The sequence below is a fragment of the Schistocerca gregaria genome, chromosome 2, assembly GCF_023897955.1.
Source record: "Schistocerca gregaria isolate iqSchGreg1 chromosome 2, iqSchGreg1.2, whole genome shotgun sequence".
NCBI classification, from domain to species: Eukaryota; Metazoa; Arthropoda; class Insecta; order Orthoptera; family Acrididae; genus Schistocerca; species Schistocerca gregaria.
The window spans coordinates 242,571,288-242,598,387 of record NC_064921.1 but is presented as its reverse complement, the minus strand read 5'-3'; the positions used below and the strand labels follow the sequence as shown (position 1 = coordinate 242,598,387).

At 44.7% G+C, this 27,100-nt stretch overlaps 1 protein-coding gene across 2 annotated transcripts in view; it reads right to left on the bottom strand.

Annotated features, from left to right (window-relative positions):
- The window catches only part of LOC126336770 (NFX1-type zinc finger-containing protein 1-like), a 448,808-nt gene extending 421,985 nt beyond the window's left edge, over nucleotides 1-26,823 (bottom strand). The window contains exon 1 of one of the 2 annotated variants that reach the window (XM_050000781.1): nucleotides 26,488-26,823. The gene's annotated coding sequence lies outside the window, so the exon portion shown is untranslated. The remainder of the gene's footprint in view (nucleotides 1-26,487) is intronic. The other variant, XM_050000782.1, reaches the window with a different exon arrangement.
- Between the last annotated feature and the right edge of the window lie 277 nt (nucleotides 26,824-27,100).

The following is a 27,100-nucleotide window of genomic DNA, read 5'->3' as shown; positions in this document are numbered from 1 at the left end:
GGTCTCCAGAGATGGGTGCCGCTTATGACGCTGGAGAGCCCGCCTACGGTCGCGAATAGCCTCAGCAATCTCCGACGACCACCAGGGTACAGCCTTCCTCCGAGGGAGTCCAGAAGAGTGGGGGATGGCAGTCTCGGCCGCAGAAATAATTGACGTGGTCAAGACACGGACCACCTCGTCAATGCCACCCTGTGGGGAAGAGGCAATGGTGACAGCGGAAGTAAAAGCCGGCCAGTCAGCCCTGTTGAGAGACCAACGGGGCAGGCGCCCAGAAGAATGACACTGGGGCAGTGACAAATAGATGGGAAAATGGTCACTACCACAAAGGTCAGGATGCACTCTCCAGTGAAGGGATGGGACAAGTCCGGGGCTGCAAAGAGAAAGATCGATGGCCGAGAACGAGCCATGGGCCACACTGAAATGCGTGGGAGCACCGGTGTTCAAGAGGCTAAGGTCGAGCTGAGCCAACACATGCTCCACGGCGCGACCGCGGTCATCAGAGACAGTCCCACCCCATAGAGGGTTGTGGGCATTGAAATCGCCCAGAAGCAGCAATGGCGGTGGGGGTTGAGCCAGCAGCACAGCCAAGATATGTCAGGGGAGCTGCCCATACGGAGGAACGTAAACAGAGCAAACAGTAATAGCCGGCGAGAGCTCAATCCTGACAGCGACTGCCTCTAAAGGCTTCAGAAGGGGTACTGGCGAGCTACAGACAGAGTGGTGAACTAAGAGGCAAACTCCACCTGAAGCTCGTTGACAGTCAGCGCGGTTCTTATAGTATCCCCGATAACCGCGGAGGGCAGGGGTCCGCATTGCTAGAAACCAAGTTTCCTGAAGAGCAATGCAGAGAACAGGGGAAACACTCAGAAGCATCCGGAGCTCGGGCAGGTGGCAGAAATAACCGCCGCAATTCCACTGGAGAATGGAAGCAGGAAGGGACTGGGAGGGCGTGAAGGCGACTAAGAGGCAGACGGCGCCTCAGAGTCAACGGCCGCCACCGGGCGAGAGTCAGCTGTGTCCATAGGAGAGGCCCCCGAGGGTTCCGTGAGGGCGAGATCCGCGGCAGAGGCGAGGATCTCCACCTCATCCCCAGAGCCAGAACTATGTACAGCAGGCGGTACTGAAACTGCCGGAGCGTTCTTCTTCTTGGACACGTTCCGGTCCTTCTCCTCGCGTCTGTCCTTTGGCTTAGAGGGCTGGGAGACTTTCTCTGAAGGAGCATCGGAGGCTGACGACGACGCAGAAGCCCTACGACCAGCAGGTGGCGGAACCTTCAGCCACTGGCTGACATCCGGCGGGGTAGGAGAAGAAACGGAAGAAGGGAGGGCCCCGAGGGACCCGTTCCGCGAGAGAGGAACCGGCAGAGGCAACACCGGCGGAGAAGGAGGGGGAGGGGGAGGGATCAAGCCCCCTGGTTTTGGAGCAGATGTCACTCACGAAGCATGTGCTGGGGGAGTGACAGAAGAGGGTTTGCCCCCAACTGCTAAGGGGGCAACAGAGGAAGGCTTGCCCCCAGACACGAGGGGGGCAGACAGAGATGTACGGCCCCGAGGGCCCACTGAAGGTGGCACAGATGAGGCGACAACTGCCGCCCGCGAGGGTGACGATAACGTGGCTGCAGCATAGGATGTTCGAAGTGGGACAGGATACAACCTTTCGAATTTAAGTTTTGCCTCGCGATAAGTAAGCCGGTCCAGGATCTTAAATTTCATTATCTTCCGCTCCTTATGAAGAACGGGGCAGTCCGCCGAGCATGGAGAGTGGTGTTCCCCACAGTTGACACAGACAGGTGGAAACGCACATGGAGAATCGGGATGAGAGGGGCATCCGCAATCTCGACATGTGGCGCTGGATGGGCAACGGGAGGACATATGCCCAAACTTCCAGCACTGGAAGCACTGCATCGGGGGAGGGACGTATGGCTTGACATCACAACGGTAAACCATTACCTTGACCTTCTCAGGCGAAGATAAAGGCAGCGGTGGCCACCCTGTTAGTCTTGGGTCCTCTGTGCACATGACGGACAAAATGCACACCACGTCGTTCCAAGTCAGCTCTCAGCTCGTCATTGGACTGTAACAAGAGGTCGCGATGGTAAATAATCCCCTGGACCATATTTAAGCTACTGTGGGGAGAGACGGTAACAGGGACGTCTCCCAGCTTATCACACAAGAGCAACACCCGTGGCTGGGGTGGGGAGGACGTCTTGATGAGGATGGACCCATTCCTCATTTTAGACAACCCCGCCACTTCCCCAAACTTATCCTCCAGGTGTTCCACAAAAAACAGAGGCTTTGTCGTAAGAAAGGAGTCACCATCAGTCCTGCTGCAGACAAGGTATTGTGGTACATAAGGCTCCAGCTTGGCACTAGATCTGCGTCCATCCCAGGCGCAGCCAACGAGGGGAACGACTGAGGGTCATATTGTGCAGCATCAAATTCAATTCTGCCTCGCTTAGAGACGCTGGTGGCAGTGCGACCACCAGCTTGGTGAGATTTATTGCGCTTCATTGCGCCACATCCACCCAAATGCCACCTACTCCGAACGAGGGCTCTCCCCAAGGGCGCCACCCAGCCAAAGCAACGGGTACCTGGCCGATATCCCATTGCCCGGAGTCCCCGTGCCCCAGACAAGATGGGCACATACTCCTTGGCATGCATGGGGAGGAAACAGCTCTGGCATCTGTAGTGCGATCCCTGCGTGGTCAGGGGGCTACCACCAAGAGGGTACATGACAACCCCACCACAACGGACTGGCTACCGTGCTGGATTTTAGGTGTGGAAAGGGTCCACAGTTGTCGTGGGCGCTAAGAAGGGGATTGCGCACAAGACTAGGAGGCAACCCAGAAGACATGGGGTGTAAATCCCGCCACACGACAATAGGTAGCATGCAAGATGGAGGTGCACGATGGACCAATAGAAAAACACCACGTAAGGCGTCCTTCCCCAAATGGCACGCACTAACAACGGAAATTTTGAAAATGGCAGGTCAAACCCAAGAGGGGACCATCACATAAGGCCGAAAATTTGAGACTCCTTTTAGTCGCCTCTTACGACAGGCAGGAATACCGCGAGCCTATTCTTACCCCCGAACCCGCAGGGGGTCAGCATTTAAATATTGGGAAAAGGAAGGAAAAACAGTACGAGAATATGGATTGGGGAAAAACAATGACAAACTTGTGGAATTTTGCGCAGAGCAATATTTAGGCTATTCATTACTAACACTTAGTTTACAAATGATGTACGAAGGTTGTGTAAGTAATTGGTTGGTTGGTTTGGCGTATAAAGGGACCAAACTACAGGGCCATCAGACCCTTTTTCCTGACACAAGCAAAGCTCAAGCTACAAAAACAATTAAAGTATGTTTGAGAAAGTAAAAGGGGGGAAAAGGAATGGGGAACCACACCTAAAAAGAAAATGAATGGAACAAACAAGAAATGGGGAAAACATACACCAAAAGGAAAAGTAGAAGAAGGTATTAAAACCATAGAGCAGATGGTCTGGGCTGGCTGATCACAATAATAAAAGAGGATGAGCCAGCCACTCTTCAACACATTAAAATGTCCACCCCAAAAAGACAAGGTGAGATGAACACGTACGGAAAAGACGATCACCAAGACAAACAAATGCAAAGAATGTGTGACAGAGTTAAAATGGAGGGATGTTGGCGGCCTCTAAGAGAAGGCTAAATGCCCACCCTTAGATGGTATGATAAAAAATCCCTCACGAATAAAACATAAAACTAAATCTGCTGCTGAGGCATTGTTGCCCAACACTGAAGGTAGGGTGCTGGGAAGGTTAAAAGACTGCCACAGAGGGGCTAAAAATGGGCAGTCCAGCAAGATGTGGGTGACAGTCATATGTGAGCCAGAGTGGCACTGAGCTGGGTCCTTGCAACGAAGGAGGTAGGCATGTGTTAGCCACGTATGGCCAATGCGGAGCTGGCAGAGGACCACAGAGTCCCTGCTAGAGGCCTGCATGGAGGACTTCCACATGTTCCTAGTCTCCTTAATGGCATGCAGTTTGTTGTGCATACTGATATTATGCCATTCCATCTCCCAAAGCTGAAAAATCTTTCAGCGTAATAATGATCGCAGATCAGTTATGGGAATACCGATCTTCAGAAGCAGTTTCCGTGCAGCCTATTTAGCCAGCCTGTCGACAAGTTCATTTCCTGGGATTCCGACGTGGCTGGGGACCACACAAACACCACGGAATGACTGGACTGTTCCAGGCCATACACGGACTCCTGTATGGTCACTACCAAGGGATGGCGGAGGTAACACTGGTCAATAGCTTGTAGGTTGCGCAAGGAGTCAGTACAATGAAGAAACGACTTGCCAGGTCATGAGCAAATGCACTCAAGAGCACGAGAAATGGCCGCTAGCTCTGCAGTGAAAACACTGCAGCCATCTTGCAAGTAGTGTTGTTCAATATGTCCTCCATGAACATACACAAAGCCAATGTGACCATCAGCCATGGAGCCATCGGTGTAAAACACTTCATCCCTGTACATGTCAAGAATTGAGAGGAAGTGACAGCGGTCAGCTGTGGGATTAACTGAGTCCTTACGACCATGTGAAAGGTCCAGGTGAAGCCTCGGCCTAGGTGTACACCATGTAGGTGTATGTGAATGTACCTCAAATACAGGTCGTAAAGGCAAGGATTCCACTTCAGACAGAAGAGATCGGATGCGAACCACAATCTGAAGCCCTGTCTTCGCCTCCAATGCGCGAGATGAACTGCCGTGGGCGGGAAAAGGAGATGGTAATTCGGATGCACAAGGAACTACGAATGAGTGTAACATAACTGGTGATCAGTTGTGCATGCCTTCAATAGAAGGACTCCGGCCTCCACCAGGATGCTGGCCACTGCACTTGCCCTAAAAGCTCCCGTTGCCAGTTGAATGCCACAGTGGTGCACTGGGTCGAGTAAACGCAACACCAAGGGTGCCGCTGAACCATAAACAAGACTCCCATACTCAAGGTTGGGCTGAACAAGGGCTCTCTAGAGTTGTAGCAATCTAGAGCAATCTGCACCCCAGCTGGTGTCGCTCAGGCAGTGGAGGGCATTGAGGTGCTGCCAGCACTTCCGCTTCAGCTGACGACGATGAGGAAGCCATGTCAATCAGGCATCAAAAACCAGTCCTAAGAATCGACATACCTCCACTACAAAGAGTGGATCGTCATTAAGGTAATGTTCTGGTTCCAGATGAATGGTACAACACCAACAGAAGCGTATAACACAAGACTTCACGGCTGAAAACTGGAAGCCCTGGGCTAGAGCCCATGACTGCGCCTTGTGGATGGCTCCCTGTAGGCGCTCCTCAGCAACAATAGTACTGGAGCAGCAGTATGAAATGCAGAAGTTGTCTGCATAAAAAGAAGGTGAGACGGACGGCCTGACAGCTGCTGCTACACTGTTAATGGCCACTAAAAATAGACATACACTCACTATAGAGCCCTGTAGGACCCCATTCTCCTGGATATGGGGGGGGGGGGGGGGGGGGGGGGAACTATGGGAGGCATCAACTTGGACATGGAAAGTATGGAGCAATAGGGAATTTTGGATAAAAATTGGGAGCGGGCCGCAGAGACCCCACTCATATAATGTGCCACGGATATGATACTACCAGGTCATGCCATAAGCTTTTCGTAAATCAAAAAAGACGGCAACCGGGTGTTGGGGTCTGGAAAAGGCTATTTGGATAGCAGACTTGAGGGAAACTAGATTATCAGTGGTAAAGCAACCCTGGCGGAAACAGCCCTGGCATGGAGTCAGTAAGTCAAGGGACTTCAGGACCCAACACAACCGCCGACTTACCATACGTTCTAATAGCTTACAAAGAACATTGGTGAGGCTGATGGGCCAATAGCTATCCACATCAAGCAGGTATTTGCCGGGTTTGAGGACTGGAATTATGGTGCTCTCTTGCCATTGCGTTTGAAGATGACGGGAGGAGAAGTCGCTTATAGTCGGACAAGAGATGTTTGATCATCTGACTGTGGATCTGATCTGGCCCAGGAGCTGTGTTGGGGCAATGTGCAAGGACGCTGAGGAGCTCCCACTCTGTAAATGGAGCATTATAGAGTTCACTGTGACGTTCAGTGAATGAGAGGGCTATCCTTTCCATCTGCCGTTTGAGGGCGCGAAATGCTGAGGGATAATTCTCCAATGCAGAGGATAGAGCACAGTGCTCAGCAGTTGCGTTTGCATCAGTAGGTAACACGCCATTTATGTTAATGCCAGTGACACCTGTCGGGGTTTGGTACCCACAGACACATCTTATCTTTGTCCAGACTTGGGAAGGTGACATAGGTACTTTTCCCAATATTCCTGTTTCCATGTTCTTATAAGCTGGCGAATGCAGGCACAGAGCCATTTAATAGCTATTAGGTGCTCTATGGAAGGGTGCCACTTATGTCGCTGTAGAGCTCGTCTACGCTCTTTAATGGCCTCAGCGATTTCCAGTGACCACCAAGGTACTGACATTCACCAGGGGCACCCTAAAGAACAAGGGATCGTGTTTTCTGCCGCAGAAATGACTGTTCTAGTGGCACGCTCAACTCAACTACCACATCGATGGTATTATACAGGGGGGGGGGGGGGGGGGATTCAACGGTGACAGCAGAGATGTAAGCTTCCCAGTCTGCCTTGTGTACAGCCCATCTTGGTAGGAGTGAGGGAGACTGGAGCTAGGGGAGTGACAGGAAGATGGGAAAGTGGTCAGTACCACACAAGTCCTCATGGGCTTTCCAATGGACAGATGGTATAAGTCCTGGCCTGCAGATGGATAAATCAATGGCCAAGTAAGTGCCATGAGCAACAATGAAATGTGTAGGAGCCTCAGTATTTAAGAGACAGAGGTCAAGTTGAGACAAGAAAGTTTCGACACCTCCACCTCAGCCAGTAAGCACAGTGCCACCCCACATGGCATTATGGGCATTAAAATCTCCCGAAGTAGGAAAGGTTGAGGGTGTTGTTGAATCAGTGTGGCCAATGTGTTCAGGAGTACTGCACCATCTGGAGGAAGATAAAAGTTGCAGACAGTTATTTCCTGCATTGTCCTTATTCTGACAGCCCCGGCTCCAACAGGGGTTCGAAGGGGGCACAGGTTCACTGCATACTGAGCTCAGGACATAGACACAAACTCCATCTGACACTCTTGTTATAGTCGCTACGTTTCTTGTAATATCCCCTATAGCCACAGAGGGCAAGGGTCTGCATTGCTGGGAACCAAATTTCCTGGAAGGCAATGCAGAAACAGGTGTAAAGCTGAACAGTTTCTGTAGCATGTAAAGCTGAACAGTTTCCTTAGCTCAGCCACGTAGTGGAAAAAACTGCACCAATTTCGCTGGAGGCATGAAACACACAAGGAGGCAGGTTACGCCTCAGAGTCAAGTGCTCCCATCGACTGAGTATTTTTATCCATTCCATACGCAGGTGCACAACTGGTAGGGAATGGTGGTGTTGGAACAACCAGAGGGTCCTTTTTCTTAGCAGACTTCTTTGTTTGCTTGCCCTCTTGCTTCTCTTTGGGGGCTTACTGGGAGGACTTCTCCGAATTAGCTTCAGGCATGGAGGAAGACCTTGAAGCTCTTCGTCCAGCAGCTTTTGGCTCCTTTAGCCACTGGTGAGTATCCGCTGTGGCATTAGTGGAGACCTTCGGAGAGAGGGTCCCAAGGGACCCCTTCTGCATGAGAGGAGCCAGAGGAGGTTGTTGCTTCTCCAGCTGAGGGGAGGGAATCGATGTCTTCTGCTTTTGGGGAGGGGAGGGGGGGGTTGCTCCCAAAGTAGGTGCTTTGGGAGCAATGGAAGGAAATTTTCCCCCTACCACCAAGGGGGCAGGTGTATTCTGGAAGCCCGGAGGGCCCACTATTCATGACACAGAGTGTGGTAGGACTAGTACTTGTGACGGCGATGGTAATGTAGTTGCAGCATATTTGGATGTCAACCAAATGGGGTGTAATCATTCGAATTTACGTTTAGCCTCTTGGTAAGTCAACCGGTCCACAGTCTTGTACTCCATGATTTTCCACTCTTTTTGGAGTACTGTGTAGTCTGGTGAGCAGGAGTGCTGCTCTCCACAGTTGATACGAGTGGGAGAAGGCTTACATGGAGTATCTGGATGCAGTGGACGTCCACAGTCTCAACATGTGGCACTGGAAATGCAGTGGGAAGACATGTGCCCGAATTTCCAGAACTTAAAGCACCGCATAGGGGGAGGGACGTACGGTTTAACATCACAGTGGTAAACCATCACCTTGACCTTTTCAGGTAACGAATCACCCTCAAAAGCCAAGATGAAGGCACCAGTGGCAACCCTGTTGTCTTTGGGTCCCCCGTAAGCACACCGGAAGAAATAAACACCCGCATTCTACACTGACATGGAGCTCGTCGTCAGACTACAAGGAGCAGGTCACGATGGAAAATAATTCCCTGGACCATGTTGAGGCTTTTATGGGGAGTGACGGAAACAGGAATATTACACAGCTGGTCACAAGTGAGTAACACCCGGGATTGGTCAGGGGAAGCTGTCTGAATCAAGACTGCACCGCTTCTCATCTTGGACAGCGCTGTCACTTCCACAAACTTATCCTCAAGACAAGGCAAAAAATTGAGGTTTTGTAGGTAGAAAGAAGTCCCTGTCCATTCTGCTACAGACTAAATACTGAGGTGAATATGGCTCTCTTCTTTCTGTAGTCCTACGTTCCTCCTGTGGTGTGGCGAGGGAGGAAAATGATTTAGGGTCATATCTGTCAGCACTGTACTCGACCCTGCCCTTTTTAGAGACTGCTGGCGCCATACAGTCACCAGTGAGAGATGACTTAGTCCGCTTCATTGCAGGTCATCTGCCCTGATGCCACCCACTCCGATCAGTGAGTGCTATCCAGCCACAGCAAAGGCCACCTGGCATGATGGCCATTGCCGGGAGTCCTGATACCCCAATAAGACAGGCATCTACTCCTTGGCATATATGGTGAGATTACAGCTAAGGCATCAGCAGTGCAATCCCTGTGTTGTCACAGGGCCACCACTAAACGGGTACATGATGGCCCCACCACAAGAGACTAGCTACTATGCTGGATATTGGGTGCAGAGAAATCCAATATTGTCATGGAGGCAAAAAAGGACAGGAGACAACAGAAGAAGACGACATACTCCGTAAAGTGTCCTCATCCAAATAGTTGAATTGCAGGTGGAGACGCAAAGCCATGACAAGAGGTTCAAGAGATCGAACCTAAGGGCACTATGGCTAACTCATGCACCACGTAAGGCGTCCTTCCCCAAACGGCCTGCACTTCTGTATAATTTGGAAAGAGGCAGGTCAAACCATAAAATGGGACATGAACTTATAAGGCCGAAATGTGTGAGACTCCTTTTAGTTGCCTCTTACAGCAGGCAGGGATACCTCGGGCCTATTCTAACCCTCGGACCCGCAGGTGGGTGTATAAGTAGTGAAAGGTTTCAGATTGATTACATAATGATAAGGCAGAGATTTCGAAAGCAGACTTTAAATTGTAAGGCATTTCCAGAGGAATATATGGACTCCGACAACAATTTACTGGTTTTGAACTACGAATTAAAACTTTAGAAATAGTAAAAAGATAGGAAATAACGGAGATGAGATATGGATAAGCTGAAAGAACCAGATTTATTGAGAGTTTCAGAGGGAACAATAGGCAATGTTTGGCTGAAGCTAGGAAAAAGAATACTGTGGAGGATGCGTGCATAGCTTCAAGAGAAGAAATACTGAAGGATGTTTGCTATCAAACAGGAAAGAAGACAAGGTCTAGTAGAAATCCTTGGAGAGCACAGGAGATATTTAATTTAATTGATGAAAGAAGAAAATTAAAAAAAATTACAGCAAATGACAAAGCAAAAAGAAAATATAAAGTCTAACAAAAGAAGATTTGCAGAAAATGCAAAATGGCTTCACAGGAATGGATAGTGGACAAATTCAAGGCTGTAGAAGCATTTATAACTAGAGGAATGGCTGATACCATATTCTGGAAGCTTAACGAGACTTCTGAAGAAACAAGAAATAACAGAGGCAGTATACAAGAGAGATTAACTTGAAAATTACATTATAAAAAGGTAAGAAGAAATAGGTGAAGATCAGATGGGAGATACAGGACTAGAATTTGACACAGGACTGAAAGATCTAAGTCAAAACAAAACCCCTGAAGTAGACAACATTCACTCAGCATTATTGTCATCCTTGGTAATGCCACCCATGACAAAATATTCCACTTGATATGCAAGATATATGAGACAGGTGAAATACCCATCAGACTTCATGACAAATGTAATAATTCTAATTTAAAAAAAGCAAGTGCTGACAGGTGTAACTAGTGCCAAACTATCAGTTTAATACTATATAGTTGCAAAATACTAACACAAATTGTTTGTTTGCTAAAGAGTGGAAAACTGGTAGAAGCAAACCTCAGAGAAGATCAGTTTGGGTTCTGGAGAAATGTTTGAAAATATGACACAACACTGACTTACCCTAAAAGGTAGATTACAGAAAGGCAAACCTACATTTATAGCATTTGTAGATTTGCCGAAAACTTTACTTTCTGAAATTTTGAAGATAGTAGGGATAAAATAGAGGAAACAAAAGTTTTATACTGCTTGTATAGAACTCAGACTGCAATTATAAGAATTGGAAGACATGAAAGGGAAGGAGTAGCTGAGAACGGAGTGACATGGGGTTGTAGCCAAACCCGAACGTTATTCAATCTGTACACTGAGCAGGCAGTAAAGGAAACGAAAAAGCTATTTGGAAAAGGCACTGAGATCAGAGAGAAAAAATAAAAGCTTTGCAGTTTACCAATGATATTGTTAATCCTGCCAGAGATAGCAAAGGACTTGGAAGAGCAAATTAAGAAAATGGATAGTGCCTTAAAAACAGTTAACAAGATGAGCATCATAAAAAGTAAAACAGGGATAGTGGAATGTAGTCGAATAAAATCACAGAATGCTGTGGGGATTAGGTTAGCAAATCAGTTTCACTATTTGGGAAGCAAAATTACTGATGATAGTCATAGCAGAAAGGATACAAAATGCAGAATCGTTACTACAAGGAAATCACTTTTGAAAAACAGGCGTTCATTAACACCAAATATAGTCCTATGTCCCAAGAAGTTGGTTTTTAAGTATTTGTCTGGGGTGTCACCTTGTAAAGAAGTGAAACATGGAAGGTAAAACAGTTCAGACAAGAAGAGAATATAAGCTTTTCAAATATGATGCTACAGAAGACTGCTAAGGATTAGATGGGTAGATAATATAACTAATGAGGAGGTACTAAATGAAATTGGGAAGAAAGGAAATTTATGATATAACCTAACTAAAAAAAAAAAGTCAAAATCGGTTCATAGAATGCTTTCTGAGACATCAAGGAATTATTCGTATGGCACTGTGGAGAAGTATGAGAAGAAAAAGTTGTAAAGGGAGACCAAGAGATGAATACAAGCTGGCTCAAATGGCTGTACGTTGTAATAGTTATTCGGAGATGAAGGGGCTCGCACAGGATAGACTATAGTGGAGAGCTGCATCAAATCAGTCTTTGGACTGATGGCTGTTGCAACAACAGCAAGAAACCCAAAACCAGAAAATTTGCTTGTTTTATAAACAAGCTACTAGACAGTAAGTTCAAAACAGATTGGTTGGTTTAAAAGAAGATTGCGAGGGGGGGGGGGGGGGGGGGGGGAAGGCCAAACTGCAAGGTCACCGGTCCCTTGTTCCTGATAAAATAATTACACAAGGGAAAGAAGAAAAGGAAGGATACGTACAGCACAATAACAGAAGCAAGGAAGAACCAGAAGAATGACACAAGGACAACCAACACTGCTATGGACAAAACAGGAAAATAAAACCACAGAGAGAAGCAAGCAACAGGTAGAAGGAGTAAAATTAAGAGAGCAGATGACTGTGGCTGGCCAACCATGAGAATAAAAAAGAAAAGCCAGCCACTCTGCGACACACTAAAACATCCACCCTAAAAGCATTAGACTGGAGAACCAAGAGGGACAACGGAAATGCACTAAAGATTATACAGAATGTTGAAACCCACCATCACCCACGTAAAACTAAATTAGCCGATCAGGTGTTGTCAGCTAAAATAAATGGCAACGAGTCCGGGAACTGAAGAGTTCATCGCAGGGCAGGCAAAGGACAGCTGCTCACCAAGATATGGGGCACTGCACCAACACAGGCGGGTCATCACAGTGCAGGACATAGCATTGTGTCACCGAAGTGTGGCCAATGCACAACCAGCAGAGAACCACAGAGTCCCTGCGAGAGGCCGACATGGAGGACTGCCACACATTCGTAGTCTCCTTAATAGCACACAGTTTGTTGTGGATGCTGAGGTTATACCATTTCGTCTCCCAAAGCCGCAAAACCTTGCGGCATAGTACTGAACAATGGTCAGCTGCAGAGAAGCCAATTTCCATAAGCAGTTTCAGTGTATCCTGTTTGGCCAGCCTGTCAGGAAGTTCGTTGCCTGGGATTCCAACGTGGCCTGCGGTCCACACACTGAACGTCTAGACCGTTCCAGGGCATACATGGGCTCCTGGAAGGTCGCTACCAAAGGATGACAAGAATGGTACTGGTCGATAGCTTGTAGGTTGCTCAAGGCATCAGTACACAGAAGAAACGACTCCCAAGGGCATTAACAGACGTGCTCAAGAGCACGAGATATAGCCACCAGATCGGCAGTGAAAACACTGCAGCCATCGTACAAGGAATGCTGTTCAATATGTCCTCCATGAACATATGCAAAGCCAACATGTGCATTCGCCATAGCCATCAGTATAAACCACCTTGTGGCCCGGTACATGTCAAGAATCGAGAGGAAGTGACAGCGGAGAACTGCGGGGTTAACTGAGTCCTTAGGGACATGTTAAACGTCCAGGCGACGCCTCGGCCTAGGTGTATGGGAATGGACCTGAAGTATAGGTGGTAAGTGCAAACAATCCAGTTCAGAAAGAAGTGATTGGACACGAACTGCAATTGGAAGCCCTGACCTGGGCTGCCGATGCGAGAGATAAACTGCCATGGGCGGGAAAGGAGATAGTGATTCGGATGCACAGGAGAACTACGAACATGTGTAACACAAATGGCCAGCAGTTGTGTATGCCTCACCTTCAATCGAGGGACTCCGGCCTCCACAAAGACGCTGGTAACTGGAGTGGTCCTAAAAGCTCTTGTCTCTAGGCGAACACCACAGTGATGCACTGGGTCAAGTTAATGCAACGTTGAGCGCGCCGCTGAACCGTAAACCAGACTCCCTTACTCAAGGTGGGATTGAACAAGGGCTCTGTTGAGCTGCAGCAATGTAGACCGATCTGCACCCCAGTTGGTGTTGCTCAGGCAGCAAAGGACTCGGTGGGGGTAAGGAGGAGGCTGGAGTGGGGAGCTACCTGATTAGGAGCCTCTGATGTGCAGTGCACACCTGATCCATTTGGGAGGACGCTACAGTTCTTAACCCTACAGCACAAATCCAGGCTGTGGCAGTCCAGCTTGTCACAGAACCTTCAGCCCTTCCCCTCATCTCAGAACCAAAGAGCCACAATCGGTTCTGGTGACAACAATGCTGCAAATTGTTAGCTTTGCTGAAACTCCATGCACCAGGCTAGTCTTCTCAAACTTCTCTGCAATGACTGAAGTATGACCTCGGAGCCCAGACGACAGGTATCACTTGCTGTAACGTGTAGTACAATCTGCAGCTGGCTGCATTCTGTTCCCTTAATGGCTGCTGAAATAGTCTCTTCAACATGTTGAAAGAGGCCCTAGGCATACAGAATGAGTGCACCTTGTGTTCTTTGCTGCTCCTCGCTGCCATTTCCCTAAGGGGTATCATCATCTTCTGCAGTAGCCACCAGAAAGATCGCGGGCGGCGCACATCGGCACGGCTCGTCGCGGACGGTAGTTGCCGCAAGTAGAGTCCCATCCAGCAGAGGGCACGAGAGAATTTGGACGTGACCTCTGCCGGCATGACGACGACGACAACAACAACAACAACAACTCAGGCAGCACGGGCCGTGCCCAGTGAGTTAACATCGGGCATGCCTAGGACACAGTCCCAGTCTACGCTAAGTGAAGTGCGACGTAAATGTGAACAGTGTTACTATGTAATTGGCGATGAGTAGGGTAGTTCTTTTGCGTGTTGCGTCGTTGTTCTAGTTTCGCAGCTTTTCCAGGGCATGGAGGATTTAGTGCGGGTTTTGGTTGAGCAGCAGACAGAGCTCATGGCCACCATGAAACAAGTGCTTCCGGTGTTGCTCTCCACGCAGTCTGCTCCAGCGCCGTTCCCTCCTCCCTTTCGCCCGTATGACGAGACGGCGGAGGATTGGGATGCATAAGAACATCGCCTTCGGCAGAATTTCCAGGCATTTCATGTTGCCGATGCGGAGGTATGTCATGCTCTCTTCTTGTCTTGGATATGTCCCTCGCTGCATCAAGTTTTGCGGCAGCTAGCGCCGTTGCAGGAACCCTCGTCCTTGTCTTTTGACGCATTGTGTTCGTTGCTGTCTTCATATTATCGCCGCCGCACGCATGTTGTGGCGGCTAGGGTCGAGTTCTATCAATGCAAGTAACAGCCCCATCAGTCTTATCGGGCGTGGGCCGCTAACCTGCACGGTCTTAGTCGCAAGTGTCATTTTGTCACAGAGCAGTCGTGAGAGTCGTATGCCCACATTATGGTACGCAACATCATTCTTTGTTCGGCCCCTGATAGGGAGGTCCATTGAGTATGTGGGCTACACCATCTCTCGGCACGGCGTCCAGCCACTAGGAAGTTTGGTCCAAGGTATCGTCGATCTTCCTCGGCCCGCTTCGCTGAAAGAGTTACAAGTTTTTTAAGGCAAGATAGCCTATTACCACCGGTTCATTCCCAGGGCTTCCACCATAGCCCGCCTCCTGTACTGCCATCTGTGCAAGGGTGTTCCTTTTGATTGGTCGCCTGCATGCGAGCGAGCGTTCACCTCGTTGAAGGGCCTCCTCACGTCAGCACCTTGTTTGGCTACTTTTGACCCTCCATAAGCTGTTGGTCCTGGCTACAGATGCTTCACAGTATGGGGTGGGGGCTGTCCTGGCCCATCGCAACACAGACGGTTCCGAGCAACCCCTGGCATTTGTGTCTAAAACTCTTAGTCCCGCGCAGGCCCATTACTCCCAGGTGGAAAAAGAGGCTTTGGCCATTGTCTACACTGTTACCAAGTTTCACCCTTTCTTGCATGGCATGAAGTTTCAGTTAATCACTGACCATAAGCCGTTAATATTGTTATTTGGCCCCGCCTCTCAGATTCCGGATAGGGCGGCCCACAGACTACAGCACTGGGCCTTGTTCCTCTCTAAGTACCATTATGACAATTCATTTTTGCCCTACCGGACAGCATGCCAACGTCGACGCTCTTTCCCGTCTTCCGGTGGGCCCGGATCCTACGTTCAATCGAGAGGAGATTATGTGTTTTCATTTGGATGTGGCATCCCGCCAAGCGGTTGATGGCATCCCGATCACTAGTTCTCGAGTCGTCAGAGAAACGGCAGCTGACCCGGTTCTCCGGCAAGTAGTTCGTATCATTCAGCAAGGGTGGTCATCCCGCCCTCCAGGCCGGGTTTGGACCCTCTCCGTAATTATTTTATTCTACGAGAGCGCCTCTCGGTCTTGGAAGGAGTTCTCCTTCTGGCTACCGATGATACAGCTCCTTGCGTGGTTGTTCCTGCAAGTTTACGAAGGGAGGTCCTCACGTTATTACATGCAGGGCACTGGGGTGTTTCCTGTACTAAAACCTTGGCTCGCAGACGCTTGTACTGGCCTGGTATTGACAGAGAAATTGAGCACTTGGTGGCCGCCTGTTCCCTGTGTGCAAGCCAACAGGCATCTCCCAGGGCAGCGTTCTCTTCATCGCCGCCAGCAACCCAAGCATGGGAACGTGTTCACATCGATTTTGCAGGCTCGCTTCTCAATGGCTTTTAGCTCATTGTCATTGATGCTTATCCCCGATTCCCATATGTGGTTCGCTGCTCCTCAACCACTTCAGAAGTTGCAATCCGGGCACTAGCGAAAGTCTTTTCTGTGGAAGGACTGCCAATCACCCTGGTCTCGGACAATGGACCGCAGTTTATTTCGCAGACCTTCCAGGATTTTTGTAGGCGATTCGGTACTTGGTACGTTTGCTCTCTCCCCTTGCATCCATAATCGAGTGGGGAAGCCGAGCGCATGGTGCCCACATTTAAGACGCAGATGAAAAAGTATGTGCTCGAATTTCCTGCGGAGGAGGCATTGACGTTTTTCCTGACGGCATACCGCACCACACAAATGGGAGAACGCATCCCCACAGACCTCCTATATGGGCACCAACCTAGGACTCTGCTGCACCTCCTCCGGCCTGGTCGTCGCCAGTCTTTGCAAAACGGAGTACCTGGCTTTCCACTGGGTATGTCGGTCTGGGCACATGGGTTTGGTCGCAATCCATGTTGGATACCGGCAGTGGTCCTGCGCCGAAATGGCCGCCGGCTCTATACCTTGCAGGCGGAGGACTGGGTGGTACGTCGTCACCAAAACCAGCTATGTCCACGTTTGAGCCACCCACCCTCCGACCTCTTGGACAGCGGCTTCCCCATTGCCGGCACCCGTTTTGGTTTCTCAGGGGACGTTACCACCTCTCCCCGCTGTGACTCTTGCCGCACTGCAATGGTTCTCAGCCTTGGCAGCCTCCAGTAGCTCCAGCACCGGCATCGCCTTCGTTAGCGATGCCCCAGCGAGAGCCAGCCCCCCTCGGAGTTCAACAGCTTGTCGCCCATTTTGTCCCGGGCTCCGGGGGTGGAACGACGGGGGCCTCTTCGGATGGGTTACTTCAAGCCGTATTCAAAGGTTGAGGCTCGAGGGTTGGCAGATCCTCTAGCCTCTGGCCTTCCAATGGATGTGGAGGTCATCGCTCCTGCCCGACGCTCCACCTTCCAATGCAATGGATCACAGTGGCTTCATTTGACAGTAGTCAGGGCAACTTCCAAGCAGCTTACAAATGTCAACCAATTCATTCTGTGTTTGTGAACGGTATTCCAGGAGGCTGCATTTTAGCTGGTGCAATGTATTACAGGACAGTGAACACACAGCGTTAAATTAAAGCTGCTGGTTATCTTCTAATCTCCTGAGCTAGAAAATTGCTAATTCACTACAATAATTGAAGCAAAGACACAGAACAAGATATCTATTAAGGCAACAGAAAAATCTGTGGTAAAAATTACTAATTTCCTCAAAGTTTTGAGGTTAATTATAGTTAAAAAGAAAACTCAAAAACAGACTTAATATATGATAAATGAAGACAATATATAGGTCTAATCCTCTTTACGGGGAAACCAACTTAACACAATACATTAGTTAGAATATCTGCTACAGTGATGCAGAAAAATGCAGATCAGTTTTAAATAAATGGGCTGTTACAGGGGTACATGGACATAAATCATAAAAATAAAAAAATGTCATGATTACCAATTCTCTTAGCTGATGCATCAAACGTTTTTATCTGGATCTCCATTTTTTTGTTAAGAAGTGCTGGAACTGAACAATTAGCTCCATAGCTTGTGTAAAATTTCAGCTTCTAGTTACCCTTGAAAACTAATTTCTTAAAGCAAAGCAACAAGCCATTGCAAAGGCATATAACATTAACTATATCTGAAAAAGTATACAAATATCCTAAGCCAACTCATTTCAGTAGCTTTTATTTGATTTATGGAATTAGTGAGGCCCTTTGGCTGATTTGTTTTTTATAGCCACCTCGTCATTTCATTACTAAAAAAAAGCACATTTTATTTATTTATTTGTTCCTGTTGATTACATGTTATACTGCAAGTGTACAAGGAATATAGGACAAGTCAATTGATGCAATTACATTAGTACATTAACATTTATACATCACATTGCACAGACATTGGTTTATTTTACAAGAACAATTACTTGCATGCAGTATTAAAGCCTGCATTATGCCAAAAACAGTTTAAGTGATTGTTTAAAAGAGTAGAATAAGTGACAGCACATATTTTTCTGATACTGACGTATATAAGGAAGTAAATGGTCATGGTTTGAATGAATAAAAGTTTTAACTGCATTCCTTAAGAAGGTTTAAGTGAATGGTCAAGAGAGTGGGATACATGGGAGGTCACATTTTCTCGTAATGAAACAGATAAATTTACATTTTATCACCACAATTTCAATTAAACTACAAGTAACAGAATCACACTTTATCTTTAAAGGGATGCTTTTCTTAGGCAGTTTCCCCCACTCTTGTACATCATAACTCTAAGAATTCATTCATTTTATAGAAAGTTTGTTTGATGAGGAATAATTTTTGTTTCCTTTTGAAAACCTGTACATTATTTATTTCCTTTTTTATATTGATGGGGAGCTTATTGAAGACCTTTATACCTGACTCAGTAACTCCCCTATGTACTTTAGTGAGAGTTGCAGAGCCTTGATGAAAATTTTTCACCTGTCTTGTGTCATGATTGTGGATGTCACAATTTTTCTGAAACAGTTCCCTGTTGTTGGTTACAGATGACATCAGTGAGTATATATACTGACCTGTGATGGTAAGTATCCTGAGAGATTTGAAGAGACCTCTGCAAGATGTCCCATTAGGGACCCCACATATTAGCCTCACTGCTCGTTTTTGTATTCTGCAGACTTTTTCAACACCTGCAGCATTTCCCCAGAAGATTATGCCACAGGAGAGAACAGAATGGAAATATGAAAAATATGAAAACAACATTATTTCTCTGTCTACTAACTGATAGAGAGCTCTTAGTGGAAGGCAAGATGAGCTAAGTTTCTTGACCAGCTGATCAATTTGTTCTTCCCATCTAGGTGACTGTCTATCTGGATACCTAGGAATTTTGTATGTGCGGTTTCATTAATTTTGTGATTGTTAACATGTATTTCAGGAGCTTTATTTTTTGTCAGAAACCGTATCATATTGGTTTTTTAAATATATTTAAGGTTAGGTTATTTGCAGTGAACCATTTGTGTACTTGAGTAGACTGTCATGGCTGTATCCTGTATTGTGGAGTTGGGTCCTTTTACGAGGTTACTTGTATAGTCGGCAAACATTACTATTTTTGCTCTGTTGTTAATTGTGATTGGTAGATCATTAACGTAGATCAAGAAAATTAATGGCTAAAGAATTGAGCCCTGTGAGACCCCATACTTTATATTTCCCCAGTCTGATGTTAATGCTGTTCCTCTCCCCCTTAAAGACAACCCTTTGCTTCCTGTTCTGTAAGTATGATACTAACCAAGTCAAAGATTTGTCTTTAATGCCATAATAGGGAAGATTTTTTAAGAGTGTGATCTATACAATCAAATGCCTTGGCAAGGTCACAAAATATCCCCATTGGATACCTTTTGTAATTTAGTTCACCTAAAATTTCATATGTTAGGTTAAATATAGCTCTGTCTGTGGAGGAGCCCTTACGAAAGCCAGCAAGCCATTGTGTAGTGTGACTACAAATCCTATCATACAATATTCTCTCAAATACCTTTGAGAATACTGGCAGCAGGGAGATGGGCCGATAGTTAGATATTTCATCCCTTGCTCCACTTTCGTGGATTCGAATCACCATTGCATGTTTTAATCTATCTGGAAACACACCAGTTTCCAGTAAAAATTTGTTTTTTTCACAACCAATGCAATTTTATGGAAGGCTGAGAGTAGACATGGAAGTTCAGATTTACAGGAAGGCTCAGACAGGTGGAAACAGTATTCACTTTAACAATAGTTTATAAACGTAATGTTGTTGCTGTTGTTGTTGTTGTTGTTGTGGTCTTCAGTCGTGAGACTGGTTAGATGCAGCTCTCCATGCTACTCTATCTTGTGCATACTTCTTCATCTCCCAGTACCTACTGCAACCTACATCCTTCTGAATCTGCTTAGTGTACTCATCTCTTGGTCTCCCTCTACGATTTTTACCCTCCACGCTGCCCTCCAATACTAAATTGGTGATCCCTTGATGCCTCAGAACATGTCCTACCAACCAGTCCCTTCTTCTTGTCAATTTGTACCATAAACTCCTCTTCTCCCCAATTCTATTCAATACCTCCTCATTAGTAATGTGATCTACCCATCTAATCTTCAGCATTCTTCTGTAGCACCACACTTCCAAAGCTTCTATTCTCTTCTTGTCCAAACTACTTATCGTCCATGTTCCACTTCCATACATGGCTACACTCCATACAAATACTTTCAGAAATGACTTCCTGACACTTAAATCTATACTCGATGTTAACAAATTTCTCTTCTTCAGAAACACTTTCCTTGCCATTGCCAGTCTACATTTTATATCCTCTCTACTTCGACCATCATCAGTTATTTTGCTCCCCATATAGCAAAACTCCTCTACTACTTTAAGTGTCTCATTTCCTAATCTTAATTCCCTCAGCATCACCCGACTTAATTCGATAACATTCCATTATCCTCGTTTTGCTTTTGTTGATGTTCATCTTATATACTCCTCTCAAGACACTGTCCATTCCATTCAACTGATCTTCCAAGTCCTTTGCTGTCTCTGTCAGAATTACAATGTCATCGGCAAACCTCAAAGTTTTTATTTCTTCTCCATGGATTTTAATACCTACTACGAATTTTTCTTTTGTTTCCTTTACTGCTTGCTCAATATACAGATTGAATAACATTGGGGAGAGGCTACAACCCTGTCTTACAACCTTCCCAATCACTGCTTCCCTTTCATGCCCCTCGACTCTTATAACTGCCATCTGGTTTCTGTACAAATTGTAAATAGCCTTTCGCTCCCTGTATTTTACCCCTGCCACCTTCAGAATTTGAAAGAGAGTATTCCAGTCAACATTGTCAAAAGCTTTCTCTAAGTCTACAAATGCTAGAAACATAGGTTTGCCTTTCCTTAATCTTTCTTCTAAGTTACATCGTAAGGTCAGTATTGCCTCACATGTTCCAGTATTTCTACGGAATCCAAACTGATCTTCCTCGAGGTCGGCTTCTACTAGTTTTTCCATTCGTATTATGCAGCTATGGCTTATTAAACTGATTGTTCGGTAATTTTCACATCTGTCAACACCTGCTTTCTTTGGGATTGGAATTTTTATATTCTTCTTGAAGTCTGAGGGTATTTCTCCTGTTTCATACATCTTGCTGACCAGATGGTACAGTTTTGTCAGGACTGGTTCTCCCAAGGCCGTCAGTAGTTCCAATTGAATGTTGCTACACGGTGGCCTTGTTTCGACTCAGCTCTTTCAGTGCTCTGTCAAACTCTTCACGCAGTACCGTATCTCCCATTTCATCTTCATCTATATCCTCTTCCATTTTCATAATATTGTTCTCAAGAACATCGCCCTTGTATAGACCCTCTACATACTCCATCCACCTTTCTGCTTTCCCTTCTTTGCTTAGTACTGGGTTCCCATCTGAGCTCTTGATATTCATAAAAGTCGTTCTCTTTTCTCCAAAGCTCTCTTTAATTTTCCTGTAAGTAGTATCTATCTTACCTCTAGTGAGATAAGCCTCTACATCCTTAACATTTGTCCTCTAACCATCCCTGCTTAGCCATTTTGCACTTCCTGTCGATCTCATTTTTGAGACGTTTGTATTCCTTTTTGCCTGATTCAGTTACTGCATTTTTATATTTTGTCTTTTCATCAATTAAATTCAATATTTCTTTTGTCACGCAAGGATTTCTACAAGCCCTCGTCATTTTACCTACTTGATCCTCTTCTGCCTTCACTACTTCATCTCTCAAAGCTACCCATTCTTCTTCTACTGTATTTCTTTCCCCCATTCCTGTCAATTGTTTCCTTTTGCTCTCCCTGAAACTCTGTACAGCCTCTGGTTTAGTCAGTTTATCCAGGTCCCATCTCCTTAAGTTCCCACCTGTTTGCAGTTTCTTCAGTTTTAATCTACAGTTCATAACCAATAGATTGTGGTCAGAGTCCACATCTGCCCCCTGGAAATGTCTTACAGTTTAAAACCTGGTTCCTAAATCTCAGTCTTACCATTACATACTCTATCTGAAACCTGTCAGTATCTCCAGGCTTCTTCCATGTATACAACCTTCTTTTGTGATTCTTGAACCAAGTATTAGCTATGATTAAGTTGTGCTCTGTGCAAAATTCTACCAGATGGCTTCCTCTTTCATTTCTTGGACCCAATCCATATTCTCCTACTATGTTTCCTTCTCTCCCTTTTCCTACTACCAAATTCCAGTCACCCATGACTATTAAATTTTCGTCTCCCTTCACTATCTGAATAATTTCTTTTATTTCATCATACATTTCATCAATTTCTTCGTCATCTGTAGAGCTAGTTGGCATATAAACTTGTACTACTGTAGTAGGCGTAGGCTTCGTGTCTATCTTGGCCACAATAAGGCGTTCACTATGCTGTTTGTAGTAGCTTACCCACACTCCTGTTTTTTATTCATTATTAAACCTACTCCTGCATTACCCCTATTTGATTGTGTATTTGTAACCCTGTATTCGCCTGACCAAAAGTCTTGTTCCTCCTGCCACTGAACTTCACTAATTCCTACTATATCTAACTGTAACCTATCCATTTCCCTTTTTAAATTTTCTAACCTATCTGCCCGATTAAGGGATCTGACATTCCACGCTCCGAAAGACACATATGCAGTAATGGGATGACGTAAATGGAGTAACAGAATGATGTTAATTTTACAATGAAATGACTGACATTCCTCAACTCTTAATATGTTACACAACAAATATAGTTATATATTGGCTCTACTACAATTTCAGGCACCTGTACGTGGTTACACTGTTAGTATTAATTGGATGTAATGGGTAAAAGTAGGAAGTGCTGTAAACCAAGTACATAATTCTCAGAGAGAAGAAACACACAGTCTGTTTGAAGAGAAGCTGCTGAAAGGTGGGCCAATAATCCACTTTACAAAAAATGCTTCCTACATGTAGAATGTAATTATTTATTTTGAAAAACCAATCCTTTTTCTTCCATAACCTATGCTAATTAAATACTTTATGTGGGAAACCTGGAAAAAAATAAACTCATTGTAGCCTATAAAAGTACTGACCTCCTGTTTACTGCAACACAATGTTGACTGTCTTTAAAGGTCACTAAGAATTAGGCCTAACTTATAAAAGCATTATTACGTGTTGTGTTGTTAGAAGTGTATTACTGTGAAGGTGTGGCCAGTCAATTTTAAAGCATTTTCCTCTTTCTCAGCCTGACAGTTTTCAGAAAACACTATAGAATAAATAGTTCATGGCACTTATCTGTCATCTTACACAGCAAAGGTGTCATCAAAGCTGGGAAACACATACGATCTGATGCTGATAATTTCACAAAAATTACAAATGAAATATTTGATGCATATCAACAAAGCTTTTTTTATCGATCCAATTACATTATATCTTCAAAAATGAAAGATTTGGTAGAATAAACATTTTTTATACCTTGGTTCTCCAAATTACAGAGAATAAGGAGGAATTAGATCAAATGCGGGTGGGAATACTTCCAGCAGAACAGACCACAACTATTCATATTGTTATGCCTATTTCTCATTTTATTATTGAGTACCATTATTACTCACTATCCCCCACATGTTTGCACACAATTTCAAAAAGCAAGCTGCAAACAGAGGCAATTCATAGGACAACCATAAACGTATTGCCTCACTTCAAGAGGATTTTGGGTTGGGTTGTTTGGGGAAGGAGACCAGACAGCGAGGTTATCGGTCTCACGGGTTAGGGAAGGGCAGTGAAGGAAGTCGGCCATGCCCTTTCAAAGGAATCATCCCAGCAGTTGCCTGGAGAGATTTAGAGAAATCACGCGAAACCTAACTCACGATGGCCGGAAGCAAGATTGAACTGTCGTCCTCCCGAATGCAAGTCCAATGTGCTAGCCACTGCGCCACCTTGCTTGGTGTGGGGATTTTGCTCTGGTTGCTTACGTAAGACATAAAGGTCAATATTTTTTGTGGGGCAGATATTTTATGCTGAATATGTTTATGAAGTTTCATTTCTTAGAAAGAATGTTTCAAATGGGAAGATATTTAACTTCCCTCACACAAATATAAATGTTGGGGGTGAAAAAAGACAAGTCTGTACAGATACTGACTCCATCTGCTATACATCACAGGAATAAATACCCTACACAACAGCAATGCACAATGAAACTGGTATTTTCAAGTGAAAGCATCATTCCATTACCACACTGTTTATAAATTTCATTAATAAAATATTTGTTTAATATGTGTACCTTCTATGTCATCTAGTTACCATTTATTCCCTCCCATAACAGATCTTTTTGTGAATTTCTATAGGAATTGGGTGAGCTGAATTATTGCTGTACTATAAATGAGCACAATATGCATGTCTGAATTGTGTCATCCCACTGCCACATTTTTTCCCTTTTTCTACTTAAGTCTCATTATATTAATGAAACAAACTGTTACACTATGAAAATTATATTTCTTTGCTTATGTAGAAAAAAAGTACAAACATGTGCTCTTTCTAATGACTCATTAAAAAAATCACTGACTGTCATTCTGTTGCTTGTGGAACTGCCTAATAGCAACTGCTGCACAAGGAACAATTTGGTTTCATATTAGGAAAGGCAAAAGAAGCTGCTGCAGCAATGTTTATGAAACTAGTTTTACAAACCCCAGATAAAGGAGAACACATAACAGGCATTTTCCTTGAGCTTAGTAAAACATTTGCTTTAAATGATCATGATATACTTCTAGTTAAACTTTAAACATGATGAATAAGGGACACTGTAAAAGAATGATTCAGGTACTGCCTAGCAAACAGGGTGCAGAGGTAGTTATCCCAAATTTCAAGTATCGCAAAATATATGGAGTATCTTCATTCAAATCCAGTACATTTGAACACTAGAGTCGACTCAACAGGCCATATACTGTTTTTCATGTACATTAATGATTTCCACAATGGATCACACAAGGAGAAACAGTGTATTTGCTTGAAAGCTATGGAATAATTACATAGAGAAAAGGTGACAAGGCACTTACAGCAGTAGCAAAAGGTCAACAAATAAAGGTAAACTGTTAATATAATGAAGACTAATAATATGAACATCTATATACATAAAAAAAAACCTAATTCAACAAGACTTGATAGTACATGTGATCACAAGAGTTTGAGGCAAGCACAAAATTTATAGGTATGTATACTGATCAGCAATTCAGATGGGACAAATAAATCATATTATCTGGGAAAAAATTAGCACAGCATGCTTTGCCCTACAGATATTAACCACAGTGGGTAATAAGCTGGTGTCTAAAAACAACATATTTTGGTTGGTTGGTTTGGGGGGATTAAAGGGAGCAGACTGCTACGTTCATCGGTCCCACACCATATTTTGCACACATACATTCTATCATTAGTTATGGCATAATACTTGGGGGAGGGGGGGGGGGGGGAAGCATAAAGCTAAAAATATGGAATAAGCATTCAAACTGTAAATCAGAAAAAAGAGCAAGAGTCACATAAGGGTCCACCACACAGGTATTTTTTTTTTTTTAAAAAAAGGGGTATTTTGACAGTTACGACCAAATACATCTTCCACACTAATATTTTTCTACAGAAAAACACCGTGCAATATGCATCATACATTACAAACAGACCAGTTACAGTGAGTGCTTATATCTGGATAGAACAAATAAAGACTGAGACTACTATGATTTATCAAGGAGTCAAGAAATATAATAAACTGCCATAAAGGTCAAAAGTGACCATATAAAGTTAATAAACATCTTAATATACATGAGCTAAAAATAGTGTTTATTCCGTTAAAGAGGATGGAGTATTTTAGTAACACAATTAGCATACATGTCTAATTTATAAATTATTCTATATAACCTCAGAACCAAATTATGCTACCGGTATCAGGGAAGTCACGATTGAGGCACTTGTTTGAATCAGGTTATTTCAGTTCCTTAAATTTGTTTAAGTAGTTCTGTGATAAACAGTGCATGTATGTCCCCATGATTCTTATCTACCTGTGCTACAAATTATGCGTAGTGTAGGTAAAATGACGGCATCGATTCGAATAAGTATATCTACGGATGAAAGTAGGCTATAAATAAATACAACAAAAAGGTGGAAAACATACGAATGCTGTGAGATAAAGCATCACGCAATACAATACTCAAATACACGAAGCATAATCTCCGCCTATATATTACATAAAAGTCATTCAGTAACGTCGTGTATGAGAATGTTTGTTGCGCACTGAAATCTAGAACATGCCGACATTTTCATATCATATTTACTTTTTATTAAGTTATACCGGTTTTTTATTAGTCCTTGACCATTGAACATAATGGTACATGTCATGTCAAATACATGTACACATACCAATGCCAAATAACGTGGGGTCTATAACGGTGGAGCAGGAAGTCGGATGCCATACAGTAATAGTAATTGGAATGCACTAGTGATTTTTACAGTACTTACGCTTTTCACGGACCTACAGATGCATTAAAGCAGGGACAGAAGACGAATATAATACGCTAATGCTTCACATACTCTTCGTCGTGTTACTTTAGCTACTACACATCATCACGTCATCACACTCCAATGTTACAGTTTGCACACTGCACTAGCACACTATAAACACAGGTGACTTCCCACATGAAACACTATAACGCTTCGGGATTCCCCGAATTCTAATATCGATATAGTCAGATTTGGCGAAGTGACCTGAAATGCTGCGACAGAATACTACTAACGGAGCATAATAATTAAGAGTCACGATTCTTCTAAGGCACCAGTATATCATTTCTAGAATAACAAATGAAAAGAGATTTTTCATGCACAGACAATACTATTCTACAGAAATTTCATACATGCGTCCTACACATAGCAAATCCAAATGAAACTAATTGGTTAAATAAAAGTCCAATACGCCGTATTGCAACAACGGTTCATAATGAAAGGTAACAAAAATATAGCAATGACACGACGTCGTGCGTCGGCACACAGGTCTTGTGACAGAAAATCAAATCAAGTTCTCATTGGCCGATCAAAATTACAGCCGATTATTTGCGAGACATTTTCGTTCACATTA